General features: G+C 34.7%; 1 non-coding gene across 1 annotated transcript; it reads right to left on the bottom strand.

Annotated features, from left to right (window-relative positions):
- Positions 1-2,131: 2,131 nt before the first annotated feature.
- On the bottom strand, positions 2,132-2,238 carry LOC121218893 (small nucleolar RNA R71). The gene has a single exon (XR_005915375.1). It is a non-coding gene; the product is annotated as a small nucleolar RNA R71 (small nucleolar RNA).
- Positions 2,239-6,000: the final 3,762 nt, after the last annotated feature.

Raw genomic sequence — 6,000 nt, 5'->3', positions numbered from 1 at the left:
TTGTTTGTAATTAAGTAAATATATTTACATTTTTAGATATTTATAGAAATTTACATAACAAAGCTTGAATTGTGCTATAAATGTTATTATTTGTTACTTTTATTATTAGGTAAGAAAGATGTTGTTTGTGGTTGGTAGCAGGTGTAGGATAAAGAAGAGAAGAGAAAAAGAGTAGGAAAATGAAGGAAGTGAAATATTCCCATAACAAAATGTTGGTTAAACTGCCAACACAAATGCCATGGTAATTCTAGGAAGATGACACAACACTCAGTCCACGTCACTCTCAGCGAACTATACTTGTATTAGATAAACCACCTTGAAAAAGGGGAAGCAAAAGGTGTGTGCTGAGAGGGAGGGACCTACCTTATAAAGAAGGAAAGAGAAAAGAGAAAAGAAAAATTTAGAGAGGGAGAGTAACTAGAAAATAGTTTTTTCTCCCTGCATCAGGTTCTCGTGAAATCTCAGAGAAATAGTGGAGAGGGTAGCAGCTAACAGAGCAGAAGAATTACAGATGCAAGGAGGGGGAAAAGAAATCTACCTTGGGTGTTGCATCAAATCTCATTATTAGAGTAAAAGCTAGAGTAACGAAAGCTTCTTGCAGTTCTGCCTTTATTTTTTTATTTGAACTTTGTGATTCGTGAATTTAAAAAATTATGTTGAATGGTTTTGTTATGGATTTGAATGTTCAACCCATGAGCTAATTCTTATTGGGTTAGAATTATTTGGGTGAATTTTTATTATCTTTAATGCCCATGGTTTGATTTTGAGTAGGATATTATTTCATTCGAGTTGTGATTATTTTAAATACATGCATGCAAACTCTAAACATAGATAATTGTGTGGTATGTTATTAGATCTGATTTAATTCTGGAAGGATTAATTACATTAGATTATAAGTGGTTGATACAGGCATTTATTCAAAATAATATTTGCAGCACTCTAGACGTAGAGGTTGCAATCTGTACATGGACAGGCAGAAAAATCTGGATATCATTCTTGAATTCTGTAGACGTACAAAAACTTTGAATGATAGCTCAAGGTCTAGCTTTTGAAAGAAGCAGACTGCAGTAGTGAGTCCCTGAGTAGTAGAACGATCAAGATTTTCCAATGGCATTATTATGTTATAAAAATAAGCCCAAGTAATTCTAACCTTTATCATTCAACAGTACAAACTCTTTCCTATTGATTCTTTAAGAATTGCCACAACATTTTAATTGACCTAGCATATTTTCATTCATAATTGATTTTATTAATCCATTCATTACATTTCTTTATCAATTAGTCACTTGTTTCTTTTTCATAGTTTAATTAATCAATTTTATAGTATTAGCATAACCAGTTATTTTAATCAATTTTGATCCCTGTGGAGATGATACTCACTCATCACTTTATTACTTGATTCAACGTGTATACTTACACATTCACATTACACATTCACACACGACAAGTTTTTGGTGCCGTTGCCGGAGATCACAATTTTGGTGAAAAAAAATTTGGTATGTTATTATCTCTTTAATTTTAGTAGTTTAGCTTAATTAGTTGCTTGATTTTTTTTTGGTTTTTAGGATTTTGGGTTGGTGAATGAATAGAGATATTTTGCAATTGAAGAGTATTCTTTTGATCTAGAAATTAAGAGAACCTTGAGAAAAAGGAGAAACTAATTGCAAGAAATGGAAAAAAAATTAGAAATGATCAGGTTAGAGAAGAGCCATTACATCAAGAAGGAAGGGATGCTGATATTCCTCGAATAATAGATGAAAGAGATAGAACCATCAGAGAACATGTAGTACCGATCTTAGATGATTTGAATCCAGGAATTGTTAGGCAGCATATTCAGGTTCAACATTTTGAGTTAAAGTCAGTGATGTTTCAAATGTTACAAAAAGTAGGGCAGTTTAGTGGATTTCCTACTGAGGATCCACAATTTCACTGAAGACTCTTTTTGAAAGTCTACAATTCGTTCAAGCAGTAGGGTATTCTTGATGATGCCCTGAAACTGTAGTTATTCCATTATTCATTACGAGATTGTGCCTGGGCATGGTTAAATGCATTGCTGTCAAGTATGATGGCATCTTGAAATGAACTTTGTCAGAGGTCTCTGCTAAGATATAATCCTCCAAACATGAATGCCAAATTGAGGAACGATATTACGTCTTTCTGAAAATCTGAGGGCGAAACAATATATGAAGCATGAGAGTGATTCAAGGAGTTAATTAGAAAATTCCTGATGCATGGTTTTCAACATTAGACACAAATGGAAATGTTTTACAATAGATTGAATGCGCATATAAGGATGGTGGTTGACACATCTGGCAATGAGACTTTTCTTGATAAATCATATAATGAGGCATATAAAATTCTAGAAAGGATAGCAAACATTGATTATCAATACCCCACGACCAGAGTAGGGACTTACAGAAGAGTTGCTAGAGTAATGAAACTTGATACGATTACTTCTCTAATAGCTCAGGTACCATCTTTAATTAATATGATTAAAACACTAAAAAGACCAGCTGCAGTGCAAGAAATAAAAACAACCAAGTTAGCATGTGTTTACTGCGGAGAAGATCATGTTTTTCATGAATGCCCATAGAATCCAAACTCAATTTATATGGGAAATTTTAATCGTAGAAAAAAATAAACCATATTCCAAAACATATAATCCGGGGTGGAAGCAACATCCCAACTTCAATTGGAGTAATCTAGTGATGGGAAATTCCAACAATGCTATTCGACAAAATGTTACAGGTGCACCGCATGGATACAATTAACTCATGCCACGGCAAAGCATTTAGCAAAATTCAGCTTTGAGTTCTTCATCGATGGAAGATATATTGAAGGAATACATGGCCAAGAATGATGCTATCATTTAAAGTCAAGCTACTTCTTTAAGAGCTTTAGAGAATCAAGTAGGGAAAATTGCCAAAGCATTAAGCTCAAGACTGCAAGGAGCACTGCCGAGTGATACTGAAAATTCACGATCTCAAGGAAAGGAATAGTGTAAAGCCATTATGCTCAGAAGTGGTATGCAACTATCAGGAGTTGTTAATGAGACCACTATTGAAGAAAGTAGTTCAAATTTCACAAATAAGAAGAATTCTGAATCAGTAGTGCATCAAGCTACAAAGGAAAAGAACAACTAGAAAAATGTTGAAGCAGATTCATCTTGCATTGCCAATAAAACTGCCACTGTAAAACAACCTTAACAAATGGAAGGAAGGTTACCGCCACCTTTTCCTTAGCGTTTCCAAAAATCTAAGTAAGATTTTCAATTCAAGAAATTCTTGGATGTCCTAAAGCAATTACATATCAACATACTGTTGGTGGAAGCATTGGAACAAATGCCCAACTATGTGAAATTCATGAAATATATCGTATCAAAGAAGAGAAGGTTAGGAGAGTTCAAAACTGTTGCTCTCACTGAAGGATACACAACATTGCTGAGAAACAAATTGCCAGCAAACCTGAAGGATCCATGGAGTTTTACTACACCTTGCTCTATTGGAAACCATTATGTTGGCAAAGAAATATGCGATTTAGGTGGAAGTATAAATCTAAGGCCTATGTCTATTTTCAGGAAGCTGGGAATAAGAAAGGCAACACCTACAACTGTCACTTTGCAATTAGCTGGTCGTTCATATGCACATCCAGAAGGTAAAATAGAAGACATGTTGGCAAGAGTTGACAAATTTATTTTTCCAGTAGATTTTATTATTTTGAAATGTAAGGATGATAAAAAGGTACCAATCATACTTGGGAGACCTTTTCTAGCAACTGGCAAAACATTAATTGATGTCCAAAAGGGTGAATTAACTAGGAGAGTTAATAATCAACAGATAACTTTTAATGTTTTTGATGCTATGAAGTGTGTATATACAGATGAAAAATGTCACATCATGGAGATTGTTGACACAATAGTTTAGGAAGAAATTGTAGATTTTTATCACAATAATTGTAATAATGATGTATATTCAATTGAGTTTATTGAAGCAGAAATGATTGAAGAGCTTGGTGAACTAATGGATGCTAACCAAATCGAGAATGGATCAAGGAAAAGTTTTGAACCATTAAATTTATCGAACCATTCTTTTAAACTTCCTCAACTATCCATAGAAGATCCTCTTATGTTAAAATAAAGCCTTTGCCAGTAGATTTGAAGTATGCTTACTTGGGAGATAATAACACATTGCCAGTAATTATTTCAGTGCCATTGACATTAGATCAAGAAGCTCAATTTTTGAAAGTTTTGAAGAAATCTAAGAAAACATTGGGATGGACGATTGTGGATATCAAAAGAATCAATCCAACAATCTGCATGCACTAAATATTACTAGAGGATTACCATGGAAAATCTATCGAGAAGCAGAGAAGTCTAAATCCCATTATGAAGGAAATTGTGAAAAGGAGATTATCAAATGGCCGGATGCTGGAATCAATACCCAATTTCAGATAGTTCTTGGGTGAGCCCTGATCAATGTCTACCTAAAAAATGGGGTGTCACTTTGGTAAGCAATGTTAACAATGAACTCATTCCTACTCGAACTGTCACGAGATGGAGGGTTTGTATGGACTATCCTAAACTCAACATAGCAACAAGAAATGACAGTTTTCCTCTGCCAGTTATTGACCAGATGTTAGATAGATTAGTATGGAAAGCCTTCTATTGTTTTCTAGATGGTTATCTGGGATATAACCAGATTGCCATAGCTCCTACTCATCAATAGAAGACCAAATTCACATGTCTTTATGGAACTTTTACGTTCCAACGAATGCCGTTTGGATTTATGCATTGCCTCTACAACATTTTAGTATTGCATAATGGAAATATTTTCAGACATGGTGGAGAAATTTTTAGAAGTTTTATGGATGACTTCTTGGTCTTTGGTGATACTTTTGAAGATTGTTTAAAAAATCTAGAGTTAGTTCTTTGTCGATGTGAAGAAACCAACCTTATTCTCAATTGGGAGAAGTGCCTCTCCATTGTTTGTGAAGGCACTTTTTTGGGACAGAAAATTTCACAGCAAGGGGTTGTCGTCGATAGAGTAAAAATCAAAGTTATTGAAAAATTGCCACCACCCTCTACAGTTTAAGGTATTCGCAGTTTTCTTGGCCATGCAGGATTCTATCGACGGTTCATCAAAGATTTTTCGAAAATATCAAAACCCCTGCGTACATTGTTAGAACGCAACATATCTTTCAATTTTGATGATCAATTCTAATAGGCATTTGAGAGTTGAAAAAGTGGCTCGTCACAGTACTAGATTGGATTTTACCTTTCGAACTTATGTGTGATGCCAGTGATTTTTCCGTAAGGGCAGTACTTGGGCAAAGAAAGGACATGGTATTTCATGCTATCTACTATTCAAGTAATACGTTGACTGATTCACAACTAAATTATACCACCACTGGGAAGGAGCTATTAGATGTGGTATTTGCCTTTGACAAATACAGAGTTTATTTAGTAGGCACCAAAGTTACGGTTTATATGGACCACTCTGCTATTAAATACTTGGTGACCAAGAAAGACGCTAAGCCCAGATTGATTCGACAGCTACTGCTATTGTAGGAATTTGATCAGGAAATTAGAGGTAGGAAAGGCATAAAATATCAAGTGGCTGGTCACTTGTCTCAAATTGAAGCAAGAAATAAAAATGGTAATATTCAACACATTCAGGGTGATTTCCCAGATGAGCAACTTTTAATTGCCATGGCATTACTATGGTATACTGATGTTGTAAATTTTTTGTCTAGTGGATTGTTGCCACCTAACCTTACAAATCAAAGACGGAATAAATTTCTCCATAATACCAAGCTTTATTATTGGGATGAGCCACCTTTATTCAAACATTGTGCAGACCAGATAATTTGGAGGTGTGTTCCAGATGATGAGATTCAAAGTATTTTATATCTTGTCATTCAGCACCATCTAGAGGGCACTTTGGGGGCATGATAACTATTGCAAAAGTTCTCCAATCTAGATTTTATTGGCCAACCATGTTT

This window comes from Gossypium hirsutum, chromosome D06, assembly GCF_007990345.1.
Source record: "Gossypium hirsutum isolate 1008001.06 chromosome D06, Gossypium_hirsutum_v2.1, whole genome shotgun sequence".
In the NCBI taxonomy this organism is placed as follows: domain Eukaryota; kingdom Viridiplantae; phylum Streptophyta; class Magnoliopsida; order Malvales; family Malvaceae; genus Gossypium; species Gossypium hirsutum.
Note: the sequence above shows the minus strand (reverse complement) of the source record. Positions and strands in the feature narration are given on the sequence as shown.